The 26,552-nt window shown below is 43.1% G+C and overlaps 1 long non-coding RNA gene across 2 annotated transcripts in view; it reads left to right on the top strand.

Annotated features, from left to right (window-relative positions):
* Window positions 1-25,713, top strand: part of LOC135115065 (uncharacterized) — a 229,456-nt gene extending 203,743 nt beyond the window's left edge. For both annotated transcript variants that reach the window (XR_010275790.1, XR_010275789.1), the window contains exon 6: window positions 25,666-25,713. This is a non-coding gene — a long non-coding RNA (uncharacterized LOC135115065). The remainder of the gene's footprint in view (window positions 1-25,665) is intronic.
* Window positions 25,714-26,552: the final 839 nt, after the last annotated feature.

The following is a 26,552-nucleotide window of genomic DNA, read 5'->3' as shown; positions in this document are numbered from 1 at the left end:
AAGAGAGCTTCAGGGATGTGCAATGGCTTTAGTACTTTTATCTTTCCGGGAGCACTACGTAATTTCCTGACGGCGTGATAGTGTCCGCCTCGCTGCGTTAATGTCTAGGGCGCGAGTGGAAAGCGATAACATTTTGTAAAAGATCGTAAATATCCTTGATAGTGTATCCAGCCATTATCAAAGATGCTTTCACAGGTTTTGTAGGTTACGTTAATGATTTTTTTCATGTTTTTTTTTCTTATATAATAACGACCGTAATTGTTATCCTTATTATTATCGTAATCATTCAATGCTTCATCTTCTCAAATACAACTTTTATTTAGAACAGTCACTCAATTTCACGGATATTATTTACTAAGATCTTTAAATTTCCTTTTCCGCGTCTCTTTATATATATATAGCCCTACTCCGCCCACTCTGTCTCTTTTATCCTCAGTTTCTGCTCATTCCAGAAACAATTTTTCACTTATTAATGAGGTGTTTGCTATTCTCTTTCAAATCTTAATCTGCCTTTTTCTCTTTCCCCCTTTTTACATTTCAGACTATTTGACGTGATGATACCTCCGTCTCATCCTCACAGCTTTTGTTGTATTCTCAGAATTATTTATTTTACTTGTTTTTTCAGGGAAGAAAATCCTTTTCTAGTTGATTATCCTTCACGTTTATCCTCTGATTTATCTTTCCTCCTCGTAGGTTCTTCTTTTTTTTTTTTTTTGCCATTCTCCTCCACCTTTTATTCCTCCTTGTCTTCACTGTTCTGTATAATTCTCATTCCACGTCCTCCTCTTCCATCTCTTCATTTTTCTCTCCTTTTCTCCTGTTAATTATCATTATCATTATCATCATTACCATTACAATTATTATAATTATTATTATAATTATTATTATTATTATCATTATTATTATTATCATTTAGTAGTAGTAGTAGTAGTAGTAGTAGTAGTAGTAGTAATAGTAGCAGCAGCAGTAGCAGCAGCAACAGTAGTAGTAGTAGTAGTAGTAGTAGTAGTAGTAGTAATAGTAGTAGTAGTAGTAGTAGTAGTAGTAAAAGTAGTAGAAGTAGTCATCATCATTATCTCCAAATCCATTTGTCAACCCTTTACCTTCTCATCTTGACTCTGTGTCTGTGTAGCCAGGAAGAAAATAGAGATGTGTAAGCAGAATGGTACAAGAAATTCTTGTTCTCTGTACTCGCGGCAGCTCTATTCATATTAACATTTCCGCTTCGGGACTCAGGAGGGATCGGAGGAGAGGAGAATGGAAAGAATGAGGCTGCCAACATCCTCTCTTTGCATTTGACGGAAGGAGGAGGAGGAGGAGGAGGAGGAGGAATGATGTTGGTGATGTTGTGTCCTTCGAAAATCTCTTCAAGGATTCTACTTTGTTGCCAGGGATCGAAGGGTCTTTTATTTTTGTGCTTCGTTAATGAAAAAATGGAAAAGATCTTCGGGGAATTTATTGATGTGTTTGTCTGTCTTCGATGCCTCCGCCTGTGTCTAATGGTGCTGGTGTGACGCCATCCCTACTTCCATAGAAAATCTCGTTGAGGATTTTGTTACCATCCCAGAGCACCCTTCAACACTTTTTGACAATATCTCTCGATAACGCAGGACGCCTCGAGTTTCTTCGTCGTCGTCTTTATTGAGTTAACAGCTGTGAACTAGTTTTGCTAGAACCTTTAAAACTTCACAAAGTGATCTTGAAATCGCACCAGTAACAAATGCCGAGCTTGACAGACGGAGTAGTATAACACCTTGTCTTTCCATTTCCTGACAGAATCAAAAAGAACCCTTCGCTAGTCGGCAGGAATGGGATAGGTTGCCATAAAACAGTTTGGGCGTCTTCCAAGCCACAGATCATGGCCTCACCCTCAGCCATCAGACACTCCTCGTTAATGTGACTTATACTATCTGCCTGCCCATCTGTAATCTATCCAGAGATTCTTTAACTTCAGAAAGTGAAGCTCTGAATCAGCACCGGCCACCTGGACCACCTCGCAAAGGAAACTATCCTCCTGGGGTAATAGGCCTCCACATGCAGGTATTCAATGCGATGGTGTGAGTGTTGTGCCGCATGTCCTACACGGCCATCATCAGTCTTGAAGGAATTCATCTAAGAGGTAGATTTGAAGAGAAAATTCTTAAAGGTTCAATAAATAGGACGAAAATAATTTGCATTAAAATACCATCGACAACCTAAAATGATTCACCTCAAATAGCCCATCTTTCTCATACGTTTGTATACCTTCCTGACAAATTTATGGGTATGAGTCACCAGCAAGTCTCGCACGAAGCAGTGCATTCATTCGAGGTTGCCGATACACACTTAAAGATGAAATGTTGTACTGTATTTTACATTTTGAAATCATTTTCATTTTGATGTGGAGCATGAGTGTTGCAATAAACTTTTTTGTATATTGTAGATTTCGGAAAGGGAACTGCAGATTACCAGTCCCAGATCCTCGATGAGAGTCATATTATTAGTTGGCATTTCTCTCATGGCGAATAAGTTCATTCATTCCCCGATACAAGTGTGTCACGGAATAAGAATTCTTAGTGCAGTCACGTCCAAGTAGACGCGTGTCCTCAAGATCACTTGTCTCAGCAGGACCATCCGCCTCAGTAGATTGAGCCTCATCAGCATTGCACTCGCTGGTCGTCAGCCAGGGGAAGTACAGCGACGGAAGGCTAGGACGCTGGTGTCTCTTGCCTCAAGCTGATGGGCCCCATTTCGATGACCTGACCAGTGGCAGTCATGACCCTTAACAGTGATGGCATGACTGCAAGGCCTCGTCTCAACCTCTCTAATATCAGTATATCCACTTTGAGCTTCCACAGCCTCCCCGCTCCCGACTCTGGGCAATCAATGAGGTGCAGAATATTCCATGCACCCACACGGAGAGCCCGCCGGTGAATGACCCCGCGACTATTTCTACCAGCAAGTGCCATTCGTGCACCATCGATGTCGCCTCCAATAGAGGTAGGGCACGGGTCCCTTCCTCCCTTAATGGCCAGGGCTTTGTTCTGCACCCTTTGTTCAGCACCTCTTGAGCCTTGTGTTTCGTCAGGGCGCATGCTCGGGTCTACACAATGGTTGGTTTAAGCCACCAGCAAGTCTAAATTAAAATTGGGACGGGCTTGTAATCCTAAGTCAATTTTCCCATTTGAAAACTGAGTTTTTTTTTTTTTTTCTCTCCAGTATAGTCATGCATTGTGAACTCAACCTCAACAAATCATTAGAAAAATTAGAAGACTTGAAAACAGGCAGTATCGTAAAAGATTTAGGGAACATAAGGAAAAAAAAAATATATATATATGCAAGTTGTGTGAAAAACGTTCCATAAATAATACTCGTACTTCAAGACAAAGCTTTTTTTCTTTATATTTATGACACAGACAATAACACACTTTCTTCACTCTAGCAACTCTCACCCTTCCGTCATTCCTTGCTGTACTTCCTTCTTCATCACCACTATGTACCTGGACACGAAGAATGTGAGAGAACAGTTGCAGAGTTCAGTATAAAAGATGATACCTTGAACTCAGGAACCTTCTTAAAGCACCTCACCTGACACACGCGAGAGGATTTTCATTATTTTTATCGGACATCCCTTCGTGCAGGTGTTGTAAGAAGGAAAAAATCACATGGAGGAGAGAGAATTTCGTGGAAGAGGAAAATCTTCCTTCCCCTGCACTTGGACACACATATGCAAGTTTGCTGTTGATGTAATTCGTGACTACCCAACAGAACAAGTGGGATAACTATCTGACAATCAACGAGTCATGTGATTTCTCCTCACCGTGTAATCTTTATGAAAAGACGTCCCTAATTATCCAATCAAACATTTTTGTTTGAGATACTCAGAACGTCTATTTTTTATCTGCATGACTGAACAATGTTTTTCTCACTACCTTAGATAAACAATATCAGTTCAATAATTATCACAAACTGATATACCTGACCCAGATTTTGTGTCAGTGTGAGGTACATTCCACTCGCATTTCGAGTTGAAGGTTCATGAAAAGTTAATGAATAATGAATGAAAGAGTGTTCTCCATGTTGGTTTTTCAGCCGGCGTCGCAAGTCTTCCGAAATACACTTCATGCGATGCTGTAAGAGTGATGTCTACTCGTCATGAGTGAACATTGAACTAAAAGATAATGAGTTTTGCGTCGAGTAGAGTGTGCTTTGTAATGGTGAGAGGATGCGGAAAAGGCGAGATAATAGACTTACCGACTTAATGGTGCAATAGAGAGAGAGAGAGAGAGAGAGAGAGAGAGAGAGAGAGAGAGAGAGAGAGAGAGAGAGAGAGAGAGAGAGAGAGAGAGAGAGAGAGAGAGAGTTCTCCCATTTGAACTTTACTGCCGAAGGGAGTGAGATATATTTAGGGTAGCGGCAAGGCGATGCTGCTAAAATATTCAGTCAGCATCAGATTGTGCAAGAGATCGGGTCACAGAGGAGGAGAATGGGAGTGCTGCAAAAAAAAAAAGAAATGTGTGACGCGTGACAAGGGAAAAGTGGAGACTGGAGGGAGTGAACGTACTGGTATGAACACACGTGAGGGAAGCTTCACGATGCCAGTAGGTCTACACCTGGCAGTCTGTGTATAAAACATGCATTTCTATACCCACCTGTCATTCCTATCATGAATTTAATCCAGGGATCCCTTGTATGAGAGAGAGAGAGAGAGAGAGAGAGAGAGAGAGAGAGAGAGAGAGAGAGAGAGAGAGAGAGAGAGAGAGATAAGATCAGGCAACAAACCAGGAAGACTCGACAGCCTCGTCTCTCCACTCAAGCACGATCAATACACAACTCCTTGCAGCGGCCAGCCAGCAGGACACACACTGAACCACCGAGACGTGACACCGCTAAGAGAAACACTCAAGCCTCAACATCCCTGACCCTGACTTACCCATATGTGACAAGATTAGTACAGCGTGATTCAGGTCCCCCAGTGTTAGCTGATGTACCTGAGGGTGACTACGAGGCGGCCATCGAGGGAATGTAATGAAGTGGAGTCAGGAGGGACGGAGTGAAGGGCCGTGAGGGAGAAATCTTTTCATGGAAGCCAGGAGTGATTGGCTCGCTTGGTTGGTTTTAATGAAGGAGAGGGAAGCCACCACAGTGAAGAGGGAGAAGAATAGAGAGAATAAAGGACACTTGAGAGGCAGCACAGTAAAGGAACGAGAGAGAGAGAGAGAGAGAGAGAGAGAGAGAGAGAGAGAGAGAGAGAGAGAGAGAGAGAGAGAGAGAGAGAGAGATGGCGTAAATAGGTCAGGAGACACTTCAAACTTTACTGGAAGTTCCACAAGAGCAAGAGTAGTTGTTCTGTTTTGTAAGTCAAGAGAATATGCAAAATTGAAAATCCTAATCTACCCTCTTAGTGTGCAACAAATTAGAGTTTTGGGAGAAATTTTCTGGTTTTTCATAATACTTTTCTTAACTTTTCTTATTCTATTCATCGTATTTCTTTTATTTATCCCGCTTAAATTCAAGTTGGCATTTTAAGCTGTCACTACATTTTCACACGACGGTTTACCAAAGTTTAATGCTACAGCCAATATGAGAGGTGCAGGTAGAGCATTTCCCGAGAGCTGTGTAATATTTACCATACAGTCACGAGTTTTTAAGAGGAATAGCTGATTAACTAGGATGAATGTATGAACAAATCGGAAAATAAGTAAATAGCGAAGAACGTAAATATGAAGTAGATCCCTGTAATGGCTTAGGATGGCAACGGTACCTTTTTATGTACCAGAGCATTAACGTTGCTTATTTGTTACCCTGACATTCGTTGCGACTGGCAGTAATAAGACATTCGTATGTTTATTGTGCTGCGTGGTGGTTGCAGTAATTCGTGGCTTTGTGTTGTCAGCCTCTTCTTCGCAGCCGTTCCCTCACACCGCCGCTGCTTTGTTGACAACGCTCGCCGCCGCCTTAGTTGTCAGCACGCAACGCTTGGGCGACGCTGGGCTAGCGGTAAGTGTGCTTCAGGCAGCTATGTGAATATTTCGTTTTATTTCTCATCAGAATACTCTCTCTCTCTCTCTCTCTCTCACGAGAAATGTCGACAGCATGGTTGTGAGTTGCTCGTTTGGCTGTGTCATGAGTGTCTCGCGAGCTCACGCCTCACTACAGACTGCCGGGCGAAGTGCCGCAGGAGGCAACCGCTGGAAAAACTTCCAAAGGTGGGTTGCAATTTGCCCGCAGCCAAGACCTCATCACGGCGCGTGTATGTTTATTTCCCGGTTACTGCCAGTTCTGTTTTCACGACCCCGCTTCTAAAATTCTTCTCGCGAAAGCTATTTTTTCTTGTTCCTTGAAGAGAAGAACTCTTTTGACCTCCCTTTGACAGTTCTCATAAATGGCGTGGTGCAGCTGGTGGAGGAGGAGGAGGAGGCGGCTCAAAAGCAAGAGAAGTAGCAAGAAGAGGAGGAAGAGAGGAAAGGTGAGAAGAAAGCGGTCTCCATCCTCCTTCATTGTGACAAAATCCATTCTTATCCAGACTCCCTTAAAGTAGTGCAGGAGCGTCCTTAGCCAAGCGCCTAGTGGTCCCCCAGACGACTCTCATAACTGTTACTCACAATCCTCGCCGCCCACTAATATCTGGCGGCGTGAGGAAAATGGACTCTGCCCTCAAGGTCACCACTCTTCATTCTTTTGTTTTTCTGCTTCTTTACCTCAGTCGTTTTTTTCTCCACTGTGTGTGTGTGTGTGTGTGTGTGTGTGTGTGTGTGTGTGAGTTAGTGCAGAGAGAGAGAGAGAGAGAGAGAGAGAGAGAGAGAGAGAGAGAGAGAGAGAGAGAGAGAGAGAGAGAGAAATTTCCTACTCTCAGTCATTTTCCTGCCCTACTTTTTACTCTCTTCCCAAAAGGAGAGCCAAAAATACGATCCTTAATCCATTTCGTTGTGTGTGTGTGTGTGTGTGTGTGTGTGTGTGTGTGTGTGTGTGTGTGTGTGTGTGTGTGTGTGTGTGAGGAGGAGGACTGAGAACAAAGATCGAGATGGTAAATTAAAAATAGATGAATAAATGATTAACATATGTATTAAAAAAAAGAAAATTAATTCAGCCAGCAGGAAATAAAACGGGGATAGAGACATGCTAGAAATTAATTTACATATATGTTATGCTCTGTTCCCTTCATTACGCTTCATTTCGTTGCCCCATCTAGGAGAGCACCCATCTATAACAAAGCAATATATATACCTGTTCTTTCGTTGCAAAATTGTAGCAAACCACCAAGATAATTTTGAGTTCTTATCAAGCTTAGCACTACTAAACCAGCGGCTCATCGAGGCTATGCATTCTTTAACAGGATAAATGGAATGAAAAGAAAGAAAAGAAAAAAAACAGCAACAAAATATTAGTGGTAGTTGTTGTAATAGTAGTAGTAGAAGTAGTAGTGGTAGCAGAAGTTGAAAATGATAGTTGTAATAGCAGCACAGATGGTAGCAGTAGTAATAGTAGTAGTAGTAGCAGTAGTAGTAGTAGTTATAGTAGTTGTTATTGTGGCTGTTGTTGGTGTTGCTGTATCATAAATAAAAAGAACAACAATAAGAATAGAACTACTAATAAAGGGAGAGAGAAGTTGAAAATATCTTGGTAGTAATGATGGTGGTGGTAGTGGTGGTTGTGGCGTTAAAGAGGAGCTCTGAGGAAACACGTAGTAAAAACCAACTAATTTCTAGAGAGTTCCTGTCTTACGAATCTACGAAATTGTACAGATCCTCACAATTATATTATGATAGTAGTCCCACAAAAAATGGAAACTGGCGTGGCTGGCTGATGAAAGATGAGGTTTTCAAGGAGCAAGATAAATAAGGGAAAAAAGTGGTAGAGGGAAAGGAACGTGAGAAAAAGTGACAAGAAGAGAAAAAAATGAGGATTAGGAGTAAGGAAAGATGAGGATGAGCATCTGGAGGGCGAAGCTTTGGACTGAGGTACGAGAGGAGGAAAAGGAGTAGAACGTGGAAGGATAGAAAGGAAAGGAAGAGAATTAGAGAATAAGAGGGAAAGGACGAGAATAGCTGGAAGTGAAAAGATCGAGAAAAGAAAGAAAAGAAAGATCTGGGGAGGAAACTAAAAGAGGAAGGCTAAAGAGAAAGAGGATGAGAAACTGGAAAAGAGGATGGGAGGAAGCGAGAAGGAAAGACAAAATGATGTGGAGGAAACAACTAAAGGAAAATTACAAAGAAAGAGGGTGTGGAGCAGAAAGAGGGTAATATGAGAAAGACAGGAATGATGAAGGTGAGAAAACAAGGAGAGAAAAGGTAAATAGAAGGAGGATGAAAGGGAGTAAAGGAATAAAACAAAGAAGTGGATGGGAAGAAGTATTTAAACAGGAAGAGAGAAGAAGGGGAGAGAAAATAATGATACCTTTACAAAATAAATGTTGGTGGGAATTCGTGTCTAGAGGAATCACGGACGGTATTAAAGTGATCCACAATTCCACACCTCCAGTGGCGTCACCCAGGTCGCCCCTCCCTGCCCCGTCCTTCCACCCCTGGCGGGCGTCCAGCACCTGTGATGGGATGGAATTGTGCTCTTTATGGAGGAGATAGTCCTTTGGTGCTCCTTATTAGGGAGGGAGAGGCTGCCAAGACCATCGGGCATCCGCGGGGATCCATCTCTCCTTGACTGAAGAGGGATGCCAAAATTAAATATCCCTTCATATATAAGAAAGAATTCCTGCGTTTTGATGTTTCGTATTTATTTGTGCATTTTGTTGCTTGGGTGTTCTTTGAGTTAGGCGATATATGAAACGAGTTAATGTAATTCGTATAAAACTTTATGATAGTAATTAGTTTACTGTCGACGTCACTGGTACATTGTAATGCGTGTCTGAGATGGAAGTACAACACGACCTGCCAGGCACTCCCCAGGCAGGCTCGCTACGCACCTGTACCTGCACCTGCTTCCCTTCCCACATGTGCACAATGAACACTAGTGCACTGCTGCTGCGTCTCCTCCCCAGTCCAACCAAGCCCAACAAGTCCAACCAAGGGAGCTAATAGAATGCCTTTGTTATGCTTTTTAATGTTTTTGTGCTTATGAGTGAACACACACACACACACACACACACACACATACACACACACACTGTATAATTACCAGCCCCGAGAAATGCTTGGTAGATTCATTGAGTCGGAAGGACATTCTTGTGCTTCTCGTAATTAATTGACACGTGCATATATTTATTGTGACTACGATATTATTGCTTATTATTATTATTATAATTATTATTATTATTATTATTATTATTATTATTATATAAGTTGATAGACATCTTTAAATGTATTTTGTTGTAGTTGTATGAACCTCAATGTCTCTCTCTATCTCTCTCTCTCTCTCTCTCTCTCTCTCTCTCTCTCTCTCTCTCTCTCTCCCCATACTGTAAAAGTACGAAAAAGTACAAATAATCTTCCCTAAAACTTTTACATTCATTGCTGTTCAGTGTGTGAGGAAGGGAAGGTTTTTCATTAGTCATGAGTCCAAATGTGGCGGCATCTTCATTCACCTTTCAGTGGTAGACCTCCATTCGCCCCATCACCTCCTTTTATTACATTATTTTTTTCTTTCCCAAATGTCTGCACGGCGGCAATCATCAATATTATCCCTTAACAAAAAATCCATTTACTTCCAGCTCCTATTTTGTTCCCTATTTCCATTACTTTCCCATCCGTTTTCAGAGAACCCCATGTAATATTCACACACACACACACACACACACACACGCTCTCCCTCCCTTCCTCCCTCTCTCTTTCTCTCTCTTTCACGCACTCACCCACGCGTACCTGATTCATCCTCACACAATCCTTAGTAAACCCGTAACAAGCGGCGCCCGACAATTCACATATGGAAAAGTGAGTGCGGTCGGCTCGGAAATCGGGAATGGAAAGCTGAATATAAGCCCGCTAAGTCAGATGTGCAGGACAGTCACGCGCTGATTCAATTAAGAGGCAAATGGGTAAAAAATCTAGGCAAGCACTTTGAAGGAGAGGCGGAGGGAGTGTGCGGAAAAGGCGGCACGGAAATGAAGGAAGTGCTGGGGAGAGGTATAAGGTATAAAAAACTGATTCTACTTAAGTGAAATAAAGATAACTCTCTCTCTCTCTCTCTCTCTCTCTCTCTCTCTCTCTCTCTCTCTCTCTCTCTCTCTCTCTCTCTCTCTCTCTCTGGCTCACTTCGCTCGCTCTTTTTATCTCTAATTTGTTATATTTTTACCATCTAATTTTGTAAAGCTGAAGGAAAAGATGAGGAGATGGAGGAAGAGAGAGAGAGAGAGAGAGAGAGAGAGAGAGAGAGAGAGAGAGAGAGAGAGAGAGAGAGAGAGAGAGAGAGAGAGAGAGAGAGAGAGAGTGACTGACAGATGACTGGTTTGAAGGGGACGCAGGAGAGGAGGGAGTCCTTGAAAAACTCTTGAGACGAGATTGAAAACGAAACAAGAAGACGCCAAATGGTCAACAAAAAGTTATTACAGCGCCGTAGTGAGGGAAGGAAAACGGGGAAGGTAGGAAGGGAACACGGAGCTTAATAGAATCAAATGCCGAACACCAGGAAGCAGAGGAATGACATTGACATCAGCACGGAATCTTCTTGCTTCTCTTTGCATTTTTTCTCTCTCCATTTCAGTGTTCGTTTTTTGCTTTTCAATTTTTTTTTTTCGAGTCATTTTTTTTCTAGCGGTATATTTCCTTTAAAAATAATATTGTGTTGGTTTCATGGTTCGTGCATTTGTGCCAATTAAGTTATGGTGTTGTGTCGTGCTAAAATCAGCAAACCAACTGCAGTGGAAAGAACCCTTAGTGCTTACATGATAAATTTTGACATCCCCGACCTGCACACACACACACACACACACACACACACACACACACACACATACACATACACACACACACCCAACACGCACACACACACACACACTGCCAACATCACCTCCCTCTCTGCAAAATCAACGGGGGATCCACTTCAAAGGATATTAGAGGGAGCAAAAAGATTAACTTACACTGCAAACAGGCCACGAACACACACACACACACACACGCACACACACACATACACACACACACACACAAACACACACACACACACGCTAACACATACACACCCCAAACACTTGAAACAACACTCAGGCACAATCTCACAACACAAACAAACACCAGTAAGGGCAGCAAAGGTAGCGCAGCCTTCGGCCCGCAACACAAATTTGAGGACCACCAGCCAGCCGATATGGGGGACAAAGGACTTAGTCTCTTGGAAAACAAACGGGTGATATATTTGCATATCAAGGGAGAGATATTGAAGTTCTGAGAGAGTTAGAGAGAGAGAGAGAGAGAGGAGAGAGAGAGAGAGAGAGAGAGAGAGAGAGAGAGAGAGAGAGAGAGAGAGAGAGAGAGAGAGAGATATGACATACGAGTACAGTTAGAATGAACCGAGTCAAGGTTATGAAGCATGATGATAGAAGACCTTTACTTACTTTCTCTGTTTTATTCACATCACATCACACACACACACACACACACACACACACACACACACACACACACACACACACACACACACACACACACACACACACACTGTACTACACCTCGACAATCAAGGGGCTTAAAAATAGTCAACACTGACCTAAAGTAGCACGCGTGAAATCGATAAACAACATCAGCAACAACAACAACAACAACAACGACCACTTCAGTAACGTAAACATCTCTCGTAACAGAGAAAGTCACAGAAACTCAACAGTGAAAGAGAGAAATAGAGAGAAAGAACAGAAAAAAGACACCACCAAAATCACAATAGCACATTAGGCGCCAAAAATAAACGAGAAAAACGTTAAAAAAAAGCGAAAAAAGAGCAATCAAGTTTAATAGGCAAACATACAAACCAACACAACCGACCGCCTGACCCGGAGACCCGACGGTTGTATCGATCAGGTCTCCTCCTCTTCCTCCTCTCCCAACCCCTCTCTCCCTCACCCCCCACCTCTCCCAAAAGCGTCTCAGTCCCGTATCCCCTCCCTCCCTCCCTTCCACTATGTCTGGCTCATAGCTCCCCTCCCCATGTCCCTTTTTTTCTCTCCCCTTGTCTTTATTCCTCTCCCATATCCCTCCTCCACCTCCAGCTCTCCTCCATTTTCCTTTCTCCTTTCACTGTACTTCAGCTTTTCGCTCTCCCTTGCTCTCCTTCATCTTTGCTCCTTTCTCTCCATCTCCTTTAATCTTCACTATACGCTCATGTTCTCTTTGCTTTTATGGTTTTCATCATCAATTTTTGTTGTTTTGCTTATCTCTTCTCTATATTCTGCAGTCTAGCCACGTCGAGAGAGAGAGAGAGAGAGAGAGAGAGAGAGAGAGAGAGAGAGAGAGAGAGAGAGAGAGAGAGAGAGAAAGAGAGAGAGAGAGAGAGAGGCAGACGTGGGTGGAGGTTGGCAGGGTCGTATCAATGCCACGAGTCTTGCCTTCCCAGAAAGCTTATCGAATGAATGAAAATGTTCAAAGGAAAAGGATTCGCGATTTATGACGCAGCTCATGGCACGGACAAGCCAATTGGGGGATGAAATTCAGATGTAAAGGTGATTGAAAAAGAAAAAAAAAAAAATTGCAGGTCTTTTCATGATTTGTGTTACTTGTCATGCCACCCTCGCACACACACACACACACACACACACACACACACACACACACACACACAAGTTACGATAGAGATATATGACAATACATAACTTGTCTCCCTCCGAAACGTTGCAGTGGCCTCGCTTAGATATACTGCTCGTAATCATACCTCCTTGAATTGTGAGCCTCTCTCTGTTATTCGCCTAGACAAGGACTTCCTGATACCGCCCACACCGCTTGGCTTCCTCACGCCCTCACGCTGCCTCACACCCAACGCCCACATTTTGCCACACACCTGCACAAATATCCCAGACTACCTGCTTACTCTTCCGCTTCTTTGATAATGTAATGGTTGTTATGTATGTTTATTATTGTATGTTCATTTGGACTGCCATCACTGAGCTGTGTACTGAATATGAATACTTTTTTTTCTGTTTTTAATGAGATCTGTTTTTTTTTTTCTCTAGACAAATTTGTTTTCCATAATCATCATATGAAACATTTACTTCTGTACTGCAGTTTCTCGAATCCTTTTGTACAATAGAAAATGCAAAATTATCCTACTTTTCTCTTTTTTTTGTGCGTGTCATTGAAAATACTGCGTTCACCATGATCCGAATGTTAACAGAGGTCAACCATGCCAGATGAATGTTTAAGTTCATATGGCCTAAGTTGCAAATTTTGGTCTAATACGATGAACACTGAATTTGTCTTCTTTATCAGCACATGTTCGTAGATTGGCTGTTACATTCCTCTTGTGTTGTGAATTAATACATATAGACAAGGGGAATTAATAGAGATAAGCTTGGCAGTTATCAGAGTAATGGGCGAGGGTTGGTGCATGAGCGTGAGGCAATGTAATACAAGTACATATTTAGCAGAGCCGTTATATCTCCTTGATGTGATTACAATCGCTTCATTAATGGCACGTTTGGCAGAAATTAACATATTACATTGCACTACCAAACACAAGAATGGATATGGTAATGTCGGAGCTCCTGGAAAAATATTCTTGGTAAGTTAAATTGATTGATTGAAATTTTGCCGCCGCCGGTGCGAGCTCAAAGGAATTTCCAGGCATATTTGAACGAAATATTTCAATATCAAATTTTTAAGTCTGTTATTAAAGTAACGGCTAGGTGGACTGCAGAAATTCCGTAATACAGTGCGTGCTGAGATCCAAAGGACACCCCAAGCGTACATTTGGTGCTTTTGTCACCGTTATGACAGGTCATTGCTCGGCGCAGCGTCTGGCATGTGTCTGGCTGGCTCATGTTGGTGATGTATTGATAAAGCAGCATGGCCACTTCACTATTTCGAAGTCCATCTGAACACCTCACTGCCTTAATGAAATGTAAACAAAGGTTCTCTGCTTACTGAATTCTAAACCCTTCCACAGTAAAATAACTCAGTGGTGCCATTACTGCCTCTTTCCTGAATACGATATGTACTTCACTGCACCATTTACCTTTCCCGGCTCCTAAGGGAAAAAAAAAAAAAGTGGAGCCCCGAACGGTTTCTACCCAAGAGCCTCGCGGGACCGTCGGAAGGTGTCATGTTTAAGGATGTAAAAGGAACCAAAATGGCGCCTTTATCAGTCTACTTCCTCCCATGTAGCCACCAGTACTAGGAACCTCCATTACAGGCCAAGCGTAAGGGCTACACTCTTCCACACTCCACTTCCATTTCAGCATCTACCTACAGCTTTCACAGTCCAGCCAGGCAGTCACTCGCGTCAGGCCAAGACTAGTCTGTTGTCGCGTTGCTTGCTGAATTCCCTCTCGCCTGTATTTCCTCCTCTCCATTCTCGAATATCGGAGTATGGAATATATGAATGTTGTTAAATGGGAATGCCGCTTTCTCTTTCTATATATTCTCTGTACTGTGCGTGTGATTCTTTTAATCCATTCCGTTCTTTATTTATGTATTTTGTACTTTTTTTTTTTTTTTTTACATGGGAGGAAACAAGAGGATAAGGTTTCCCTCTGCCATATACTCGAACCGCTCTTCATGTTACCAATTTGTGAGGCAGTGAAAGCTAATCTATCCATTTTAGTCCTCAACATCGTTCCGCCGCTTAACATTTTTCCGTAAGACCATGAATAATTTCGATTCAAGGACAGCACATACCTTCTGCAGGTCACACTCACTTTTCCCGAACACCATCGCACGCCGCGTTACACACACAGACACACAGACGTACCTGTAAACAAGAAAGAGAGTATCATTGCACTGCCTTGGGCGCGGCGTAACATGCAGCTAGTATGCAAATAAGTTAATTATATGTAAATGGAAGAGAGATGGTGACGTGAGTGTGTGTGTGTGTGTGTGTGTGTGTGTGTGTGTGTGTGTGTGTGTGTGTGTGTGTGTGTGTGTGTGTGTGTGTGTGTGTGTGTGTGTGTGTGTGTGTGTGAATGGGTGTATTACAGGTAGTGGAAGCTTGAATTACCATGTGTCAGGCATTCATGACATTCCATACATTCCCCTGTGACCCTTCATGTTGCATTCCCTCCTATGTACACCCCTGCCACTTCCCTGTCATTACCTCCTTGACACACCACGTAACCTCACATTCCTGCCTTCCTTATTGCAACCCTCTCTTTCTCACTCCCTCTCCCCTCCTTGTCTCTATCTACACCGCCATCACCACAAGCAGTATCACCACCACTAAATAACACCATCATTCCACCATGCCATTCCATTCATGTACACCAGCCGGCCTTTCCCTCAGCTCCACCATCCCACCACAACCCTTCCCACACCATCATCTTGTGTTGTCTGCACCTCTCTTTTCCTTCCCTCCAGCTGTGACGAAGTGGGGGAGGGAAAAACTAGTGCAATTTTCTCACCGTCCAACTCATTATTGTTTTCCCCTTTGTTGAGAGAGAGAGAGAGAGAGAGAGAGAGAGAGAGAGAGAGAGAGAGAGAGAGAGAGAGAGAGAGAGAGAGAGAGAGAGAGAGAGAGAGAGAGACCAAGAAAGTGGCTGTAAGGACGAAAGATCTTGCGTTGATACATGTAATATTACGTGGATTTTATCGTTCTCTCTCTCTCTCTCTCTCTCTCTCTCTCTCTCTCTCTCTCTCTCTCTCTCTCTCTCTCTCTCTCTCTCTCTCTCTCTCTCTCTCTCTCTCTCTCTCTCCCCCTTGTCTCTTGTATCTCGCTTGGAAACACCGCATTTTAGCCTTGTTCCTCTACCAGTCTTTCATCTCTCGAAGACTTCATTTCCCTCCAGTCTCTTTTCCTCTGAGGCGAGAGATGCAAGGGGTCGAGACTCTCTCCCTCTGACTCCCTTCTCCCTCCCTCCCTCTTTCCAGCTCCATTTTTTTAGGAGACAAGAGGGTCTGATGCTTGGCGTTTCTGTGGGACTTCTTTTCAGTTCGGGTCCTTTATGGGTCAAGACAGTTCATTTCTTTCGATGGTAGTCTTTGGGTGGGCCGGAGAAAAAGGAGGATAAATGTGGAGGACGTGTTTGTTGTTTTCTCTCACACAAGGCAAATGGAACATGAAGAGAGAGAGAGGAAGAGGGATGAGGTGGAAGAAAGAACGGAGGGCGTGGGAGGGAAAGGATTTGAAGTCGTGATAGTGATGATTAAAGCGGAAGGGGTTAGTGGGCAGAGAGAGAGAGAGAGAGAGAGAGAGAGAGAGAGAGAGAGAGAGAGAGAGAGAGAGAGAGAGAGAGAGAGAGAGAGAGAGAGTGTGTGTGTGTGTGTGTGTGTGTGTGTGTGTGTGTGTGTGTGTGTGTGTGTGTGTGTGTGTGTGTGTGTGTGTGTGTGTGTGTGTGGAACAGATGTAGGAAGAGAATAACAAATAAGGAGACCAGGAAAGCTACGTTTAAATGGTTGAATCATCAAATATTCTTGTTCATACCCTTACCAAAGCAAACAAGGCTGCACCATTGAGAGAGAGAGAGAGAGAGAGAGAGAGAGAGAGAGAGAGAGAGAGAGAGAGAGAGAGAGAGAGAGAGCGTTAAACATGTATGTATACGATAAACACCAGCAGTGCCACGTAATACAAATAATATGAGACGCGGCGCAGCAACGCGAAAGTAAACATAATTCCCAGTGAAAAGCGAGAACACAAAAATAAAAAAAAAGATAGGAAAAAAATGCCCAGCTGAATTACATACATGAAATTAATGAAACAAGAGAAATTCATGTGTTTGCAAAAGAGCGTGGGAGGAAAAGCATATTATATTTATCACGACAGCAGTAGAGGTGAACAAAAAGAACATCACTCTGTATTTACGCCTCCCATTGTTCAAAATCCATGGGGAACAACTTGTATGTAACCAGACGAGCATTATGGATGCATGAATCTGGATGGGAACTCCCGCCTGGACTGCACTGGGAACAAGTAGTGTAAGGAAACGAACGTTTTTTGTCGAGGTGTGAAGGAGTGCTGATGAGTGAGGGGGAAGTGAAGGTATTGCCACGTGTGGGATGGAAGCCTTAGACCCCAGACTGTTGAGACAGGAGCATCTTACGTGGTTCATTATGGGATGACTATCTGTGTGAGTGAGTGTTGAATGAGGGTCCTTATGGGGATGAAAAGACGTAATAAGGGTATTTTGGCATTAGGGCAGCGTGAGGGCCAGGGAATAATGAGGGTCGTATCAGGAGCGTCTCGTCTTGTGGAGCAACTGGGCGGGGCTCGCATCGATCAGCCCGCCGTCCGATTCTCTGGTCCACATCCTGGCTTGGGGTTCGTCTTCCCCGCCATTTGTCACTCATACATCTGACACTGTGGCTTCACGTTTCCATACAGGCTTCCTATTCACACTTGAAATCACGGTAGCATATGGTGGTGATAAAGCGGATTTTTCTTATCTTCAAGCAAGCTAATGAATTACTTAAGGAGTATAGGTCTTTAGGGTGTACTTCAACTGACCTGCCTCTACCTAGCATTGCGTGACCCATCTCGGGACTCTTTTGACCTAATTTCCATGACCTCCCAGGATCCGGGATTTTAGGGCGCGTTATTATTAGTGTTTTTATGAATGTCTCATTGATCTGGTTGAGTTTGTCGTTGTTTTTTTTCGTCTGAATACTTGTTTTCTTCACTAGCATGTTGTTTGTTGCTGAAATCATAGTAGTAGTAGTAGTAGTAGTAGTAGTAGTAGTAGTAGTAGTAGTAGTAGTACCATACAACAGTTATTATTATTCCTTAGACTACTAGAGAGAGAGAGAGAGAGAGAGAGAGAGAGAGAGAGAGAGAGAGAGAGAGAGAGAGAGAGAGAGAGAGAGAGAGAGAGAGAGAGATTTAACATGAAAACCAGGTACGGAATGGATGTGGTTTCGTGTTAAATTCTTAATGCCTCTTTCCCTCCTTTTCCTCTCCAGCCAGCAGCAACCTTTACCTCCTCTCCTCTCCTCTCCTCTCCTCATCCCCTCTCCTACGTGCGGTTTTTGCCACTCGTTCTCATCCCCTTTCCTGTAAATTTTTCCTCTTTCATATTTTATTAGTGTGGTATAAGCCCTTCAGCATTTATGATCACATATTAATGCTATCATTCACGTGAAGCACAAGATGGCGGGTTTGAAAAGGGAGGAATGGGTAACATAAAAAAGGGAAGAAGATGTATTGAGTTTATCGGAAGGTTGATTGATTTAGTATCGGAATTGGATTTATATTGGACAGGTGTTTGGCACTAATTAACCTTCGCCTCGGCAGTAGGTATTTTTAAGACGTTCTCAGTCACCTCGTTCTCTCTCCCTCTTCACCTCCATTACCTATAATCCCCCATCGGACCATTAATTACAGGTAACTTAGCTTTAATACCTCAAACTTCCCAGGCGAGAGGAAGGAGGTAAAAATATCATCTTCCCTCGCTGTATTTACGAAGCTTGTCCCTTTTTTTTTTTTTTTTTGGAATTCATCAACTTTTTTTCTACGCTTGTGTATTATAGTGCGGTTAATTTTAAAGGGGTTGTGTAACTCGATCTAAATGACTTATGTACTTTTCTCTTTCTACATCCTCCTTCCTTTAAGTTTTTAAATTTTTCTTCCCCATACAATTTTTACCTCCTTACTTTCTCTTCTAAAAACGCAATTAAGGCTACAAAAATATCCCCCTTTTTTTTTTCAAAGAGAGAGAGAGAGAGAGAGAGAGAGAGAGAGAGAGAGAGAGAGAGAGAGAGAGAGAGAGAGAGAGAGAGAGAATATCCTCAGATGGTAAATATCTTCCCTAACGAGGCTTAATGAGGGTGGTTATAATTGACTCATTAAGACTCGTTTGCTTGGTTATTAGTACCTTTTTTTTCACATTTTCTTTGTGTGGTTGCATGTGTGTGTGTGTGTGTGTGTGTGTGTGTGTGTGTGTGTGTGTGTGTGTGTGTGTGTGTTGCTGCGCACGCTCACTATTCACGAAGGGAACTGAATAATCTGAGTGGACGTGATTTACATGTTTGTTTCACGTTGTATCCTTTCATCTGGAAGCCACATCAGAGAGAGAGAGAGAGAGAGAGAGAGAGAGAGAGAGAGAGAGAGAGATGGGATGTTTACTTACTGACCTAACACACACTTATTCTCTCACCCCCTCGCCCCACACACACACACACACACACACACACCCACCCACACACCCACACACACACACACACACACACACACACACACACACACACACACACACACACACACACACATACACACACCTTCCCTCTTTCACTGTGTACCCTGGCAGTCTTTTTAAGTATTCGTTCAAATTCAAAAATACTCCTTACATTTTTTATATCTCCTCTCACCCTCTCTCACCCTCTCTCTCTCTCTCTCTCTCTCTCTCTCTCTCTCTCTCTCTCTCTCTCTCTCTCTCTGCGGCTAAAAATTCATAGGGCAGGTGTGTGCTCCGCCTGGACTCTTAATTGCACAGGGTTGCCGGGAATGGAAGGACTCTTGGTTCAAGCGTCGACCATATTTTAACTCGTAGCGTGTACCAAAATCTGTTTTCTTTCTCTTTTCCCCCTTCCTTTTTTTTTTCTTCCATTTTACGCTCCCCGTCTATCCCTCCTCGTTCCCTTCTATCACTAGAGTTTTTGTTTTCTCTCTCTATTTTTCTCTCTTTCCGTCCATGCTTTTTGTACATTTTTTGTTCCCTTTTCTTTCATTCGCCTTTACAGTTTCTCACCTCGATCTATATTTCATGGTCTTCTTTACTTTCCTTCTTTACTATCGCCTTCATATTTTTCCACCCTCCTGGGATACTACATTTAAATCTCCTTTCCTCCACCTTTTCACTCCCTGGTTTCCTTCTATCTGCTTTAAGATTCTGTAGCCGTGTCCTTCTCCGCCCACCGGGACACAGGAGGAATGGTTACCTACAGAACAGGTGAGGGGATTAATTACTTTTCTTCTGTTTCCATTTTTCAGCCGGAAACTTTCACACGGGAAGTTTCCACGTAGGATTTGTTGACTCAAGGTTTTCTTTCGTTGTTTCTTGTAATTACGGTGTGTGTTTAGGAGAGAGAGAGAGAGAGAGAGAGAGAGAGAGAGAGGAGAGAGAGAGAGAGAGAGAGAGAGAGAGAGAGAGAGAGAGAGAGAGAGAGAATCACACACACGTCAGCACACCTCCCAATCTTCCCAGTAAGTCACACACACACACACACACACACACACTCACACACACACACACACACACACACACACACACACACACACACATACACACAACGTTCACCCACAGTATTCCCCAGATGCACTTTTGTTCAGTTTTTGTTCCGTCATTTGCACGCCTCATTCTCAGTATTCTAAAGCCGCCCTGCGCTTGGCAACAATTGAATAGAAAAAAAAAAAGGACAGATTTCCAAAACTACTTTTTTTTTATTGTATATTCCAGTGAATTGTTTGTTTTTCTTCGTCGTCGTTTTATTTAAGCTACTGGGCGATATATTTTTACGTTTTCTCTTTTCTCTTTTTTTTTTTTTTTGTCACACGTTTGTTTGCATGGAGTGAAGAGTGACTGAGTTTGAAGACATTCCCGCACACACCTGACACACACCTGACTTGTGACCTGGAGTTCGCGGGGTCAGCAAAGGTCAGAGGCCACGAAGGGAGTTTTGCAGGTCGACGAACTTTAACTTACACACGCGCGTTTTGCATTTTTTTAGTTCTTTTCTCTTTTTTATTATTCACATCGCCATGATGCGTTGCTTTCCTTGCTGGGAGATGAGAACTGTGAACTCAGTAAAGTGTGACATAAGTTGTTTTTCGACCTTCTTCTTTACCTATTTCCTTCCCAAGTGTTTTTTTCTAGTTTCCTCATATATTTTCGCCTGCTACCCACATTTTATCCCATCTATTTTTTTTTTTTTTATTTGTTCTTCTCTCCTGTCAAACTTTGTTAAATATGTAAATGTACACGAGGTTGAAGTACCTTCCACTTACAGCCATTTCTTTTTTCATATCTTTCCCAAGTTTTTCCCTCTTCACACCTGCCTATTATTGATCTTGTTCATTTTTTCCTTTCCCAAAAGTCTATTGCCTTTTCCTTTTTCGTTCGTCAGATATGTAAATGTGCACAAAGTTGAAGTACCTTTCACATAAAACCACATTTTGTTTCCCGCCTTTTTTCTCACACTCCCTCTCTCTCTTCACACCTGTCTATGATTGATCTAATAAAACCTCTCCCAATTCAGAATACAAATGAGATTCTAATTCCACTCCTGCCCCCTTGCGTGGGTTGGTGTGGCAAGTGAAGAGGCTGCCGATGAATGGGAGTTTTGTTGAGAGGGTTCAGTTGGCTTCGAGGACCTCATAGGCTTGGGGACAAGCGATTGTATAAAGAACTAGGTGAAGGTGAAGCTTAGGGAAGGTCTGAAAGGACTGGTGGTGAAGGGAAGGATTTAGCAGGTTCTGGAAGGTGAAGGGTGATCTATAGGAGGTTCTGGAGACGAATAGGGAGCTTTGTAAAGTTTCTGGAAAGACGGATGAGGAAGGTGGAAGCTCCTGGAAGATGTGGAAGGAGTTGATTATAAGGGGAATTTGGGGAGGTAGTGGAAGGACTGGAAGGGAAGAGGAAGCTTTGGGGAACTTCTAGGAATGGAAAGGGATGTGATAGTAGGAAGGGACTGGAAGAACTAGAAAGGAAGGTGCAAGTGGGCTGGAAGAACTGAAGGGAAGAGAAAGGTTGGAGAGGGACCGCAAAGATTAAGGGGAAGGGAAAGTTGGAGAGGATTTGGAAGTGTTTCGCTCTTGGAAGTGTCAAGTGGAGTCCTCCCTCTTAAGGCGTGATCCTTTGAGCTTTGCGGATCTCACGAAGGTAATGTGGTTATGTTCTCATTTTCACCCCCTTTTCCTGCTCTTCATTTTCGTCGTAAGCTCTCCTCGTCCTAGTCTTCTTTCTTCCCTTCCCACAAAATGCTCTTATTTCTCCTCTTTTCCTCCTCTTCATCTTCGTCCTCACTTTCCTTTCTCTTCCCTTCCTTCTCCCTTTACTCTCCACGTTTGTTTCAGCATCTCTCCCTCCTCCTTGTCTTATGAAAGAGAAAGAGAGAAAAAACTAACTTTATAACTTATTCCTATTGGCTGCTTCCTGATTTAAGTTTCGATTAATTTCATATTTTGGTCCTTCCTCTTCTCCCTTCTCCTCCCGCTCCTCGTCCTCCTCTTTCTCTTCCTCCTCCTTCTCGTCTCCGTGCCCCTCCTCATCGCACCCTCAGGCTCTTGTTCCTCCCGCCCCTTCACCACTTCTCCTTCACCGTATAGCTTTCACAAACACCTTCAGAATAAAGAGGAAAGCTCTCTCTCTCTCTCTCTCTCTCTCTCTCTCTCTCTCTCTCTCTCTCTCTCTCTCTCTCTCTCTCTCTCTCTCTCTCTCTCTCTCTCTCCTCTCTCTCTCTCTCTCTTAACGGTAATTAATCATAGAGAATCAGGATTTATATTTCTCTCACTCCCTCATAGTCTGCTTCCCCTCCTTCCTTCCTTCCTTCCTTCCTTCCTTCCTTCCTTCCTCCTTTCTTCTCTCATTCCTTCATTTCTTCTCTGTAATCTCTTTCATTACCCCATTCCATCTTTCCTTCTTTCCTTCATAAATGTCTTTCTGTACCATTTTCTTCTTGGCTTCTTCTCTTTCCTTCCTTCCTTCCTTCCCTTCTTACACCCCTCATTCTCTCCACCCTCTCTTTCCCTCCTTCTTAAAACCTTCTCTCTCATTCTCTGCATCCTTCTTTCCCTTCCTTCCACCTTACCATTCTTACCTTCTTTGCTATCACCCTCCCCTTCCTTCTTTCCTTCCCCTCCACTAGTTTCAATGCTTCCTCCTTTCAGCCCTCCCTCCCTCCCTCTCTCCCTCCCTCTCTCCCTCTCCTCTGGTATTTAGTATCTTCGGAATTGGTATTTGCTTGGTAAAGGGCTTCCGGTGTTCCAGGAGGCGGGGTGTTCTCAATAGATGGCGACTGAAGGGAGTAGGTTTCCAGGAATAGGAGGAGGAGGAGGAGGAGGAGGAGGAAGGTAAGGAGCAAGTATTAACGGCAGGTATCGGCCAGAAAGGAAAAACATGGCGGCCGAAGAAGTTTACTGGAAAAATTCTAAGGAGAAAAACGTGAGACTGGAACCACTACTGGAGAGAGAGAGAGAGAGGAGAGGAGAGAGAGAGAGAGAGAGAGAGAGAGAGAGGAGAGAGAGAGAGAGAGAGAGAGAGAGAGAGACGCGTGTGTGTGTGTACGCATGTAATGAATTGGAATACAAAATTATTAAAAAAAAAAAAAATCACAGGAAGGGACATAAAGTAATCTTGGAACCATTTCATCAGGGAAGCAAGAGTGTGGAAGGGAGTAAGCGAGACCCAGGCAGGCCAAGAAGCTAATTTTGGCCCCATTCCATAAGAGCAGGAGGAAGGGAAGGAAAAGGAGGGAAGGGCCAGGGTCGAAAAGTGATGTAGAGGGGAAAGAGACCATTTTATAAGAGTGAATAGACAGGTGGCTGTGAAATGCTTCCAGACGCCATCACACGAGATTAAAGTGGTGTATTGAAGCTGGAAGAGTGGTGGAGAGAGGCAGGAAGGGGAGAGAATGAGAGGGAGGGAGCGGGGAGGAGTGGAGGGAAGGATGGGGTTATTTTGTAAGGGAGGCAAAGGTGGAAATATCAAAGATGGGGAGAGGAGGAAGGGGAAAGGGGGAACGAGGCGAGGAAAGGGGTGTTGGCAAATGGGTAAAGGGGAAGCCATAACTCAGGTAATCAGGTGCTGGAAGTCACCCAATTGTATCATGCGGAAAGGTAGATTGAATACCAGCAAGGGTTCAAATGGGTTATGCCGCGCGGGGGAAGGAAGTGCGCTGGGAATGGAGGGAAGAAAGTGTGAGCGGCAAGGGAAGGGGAGATCGGGGAAGATTGGGTGGAGAGGGAGGGGGGAAGGGAAGAGAGGACCCCATGACCGAGAAGCCATCAAATGAATTGCTTACGTAAAATGGATTGTTTTATGTGAGGATCAGTCTGTCTGTGTGTCTGTCGTCTCTCTCTCTCTCTCTCTCTCATCTCTCTCTCTCTCTCTCTCTCTCTCTCTCTTGTAGGTACCCGCTGATATTCTTGGTCTTCAAAATTTTACCTGAAATTATGTCAATATCATCCGCTATTCTTTTATATTTGGCTCCTTTGTCGCCACTAAGTCAACCTTCCACTGGCTGATTGTCACGTTCCTCTCCAGACTCATAACTCTTGCCTTTGTTTCATATTTCTCTTGTTTATGTTCCTCACTGTTCTCCATTTTTCATTACTCTATTTCCCCTCCTCCTTCGGTATCTGTCTCGAAACACACACACACACACACACACACACACACACACACACACACACACACACACAAAGGCCCTACATTTTCACCCCCAGGAAGCAACCAAATAAAAAACATTGTGAAGAAAAGGACTCCGACGATGCTCAGACCCAAGCCGTTTCCCTCTCTATTACTGGGAACATAACATTCCCCTGGGGGTGTTGAGGAGCATTATATTCACCAGAGAATTTGCATAATATTTGAGCTTGTGAAATTTCCAAAGAGGGGATCTGACTCCATGAATACTGGAGAAGCTGACGCCTTAACTTTTTTTTTTTTTCGTCTATCTTCTCTCTCCTCGCCTTTGCTTCCTGCCAGCGTCTCACCAACCACTCTCACCCGCTACCGTCTCTCTGTATCTCTCTTCTCTCTCTCTCTCTCTCCTCGTCTTCCAATGATTCCGTGCACGCTCTCACCACCCATCTTTCGACTCCTCCCTCACCCCACTGCCTGTTAGCAATAGATACAACATTATATTCTGCTGCTGCTTTATTACAGAATTTTTAAACGCGGTAATGAAGTGCAGCGTCGTGAAATTATTTTCTTTCCATTGGGCTATATTTCATGGAAGAATGTTATTTTAATTTGCATTTTTCTTACGTTAGTCATATGAAAACACGCCCAGGACTATAAATTTAATAAGAAGATAGCAGCAAAATTTCTCCTCGTAAAGACAGAGTGGGAAAGTTTCCAAAAGGTCAATACCCGACGACGGTCAGGAGACAACTCGATCCTCCCTCGTGGCAAACTTCAGGTCATACGAAGGCAGATTATTTTCATAGTTGTAAATTTGTAAAGTAATGTAATATCCCTACTTTCTCATACATGTTCTTTATTGCGTTTAAAGCTACGCGTGCCCCTCACCAATCTTCCTTATATGAGACTACAGGGAATTTTGTGGCAGTAAAGCTCCGTCCTCCTTCCGCCATGTTGTAAGTATTTTTTTTTTTTTTTACCTCCTCACATCTTAATCCAGACACGTCCTAAGATGTGACAAAAGGCATAACTTTCTTGGGGTCTTGACAAATCACAATGGCTATAAAAAAACAGCTGAGTCTCATACACATACATAAGAATAACACGACTGAAGTTTCATTTGTCACTTTCTTTGGCTAATAAAAAACACACACACACACACACACACACACACACACACACACACACACACACAAAATCCAATATCCATTTCTTCTATTTTTTTCTCAAACTTTTCATGTCTACATCTTTATTTAGGCAAAAAAAAAAAAAAAAAGGAAGTTAATTTAGTCTTTTCTCTCCCTTTACAGAGCCGAGAGCAAACGAGTTGGAGACGGCCACACACACAAAGAAAGGTAATTGTGACTTTTACGTGATTTACTTGGTGCACCAGTTGTGTTATTACTTGTGTGTCCTCGCTGGGGCTGCGTGTGGTGAGGGAAGACTGCAGGGCCACTGTGGGAAGCTCATTTTACACCTTGACTCGCGCACTTTATTGCAGCAGAAGAGTTTGTGCGGAGAAAGCATGCATTATCTGACTTTCTAATTTGCTGTTCACGTTATTTGTGTGTGTGTGTGTGTGTGTGTGTGTGTGTGTGTGTGTGTGTGCTACATCCATCACTGGCCAAAGACATTCTGATCACACACAAGACAAAAGGAAGAAAGAAAGGAAAAAAAGAAAAAAAAAATATTATTGACGCTCAACAAAAACGGTTCCAATATCACACTATCACGTTCATTTTTTTTTTTTTACTTTCCTCTTCTTTGTCATCCTGTCCACATTAATCTTCAGAGATATTCAGATAAAAAAAAACATTCCAACTACAAATCTTCTTTCAAGTTCCTTCTCTTAGGTCTTTCATATCTCTTTGATCATATTTCTGGAGTGCTCGGAAGATGTCACGAAGGGAAGGGAATCAGTAAGAAGAGTAAAAGCGTGTTAACATTAATTTTCTATCGTAGCTCCATGCATATAGTGAGTTGAAGCCTTAAAGTAAGTCTATCCTCCATATCTTTCATAATATTTCTGGAGTGCTGGGAAGTTGTCACGAAAGGAAGGGAATCAGTAAGAAGAGTAAAGCGTGTTAACAGTAATTTTCTATCGTAGCTCCATGCATATAGTAAGCTGAGGATAAACAGCAATTCTTCCTATTTCACCCTCCTGGTGAAAGTTTAGAAAAAACGATTAGCATCATAA

Source organism: Scylla paramamosain, chromosome 28, assembly GCF_035594125.1.
Source record: "Scylla paramamosain isolate STU-SP2022 chromosome 28, ASM3559412v1, whole genome shotgun sequence".
Classification (NCBI taxonomy): Eukaryota; Metazoa; Arthropoda; class Malacostraca; order Decapoda; family Portunidae; genus Scylla; species Scylla paramamosain.
Note: the sequence above shows the minus strand (reverse complement) of the source record. Positions and strands in the feature narration are given on the sequence as shown.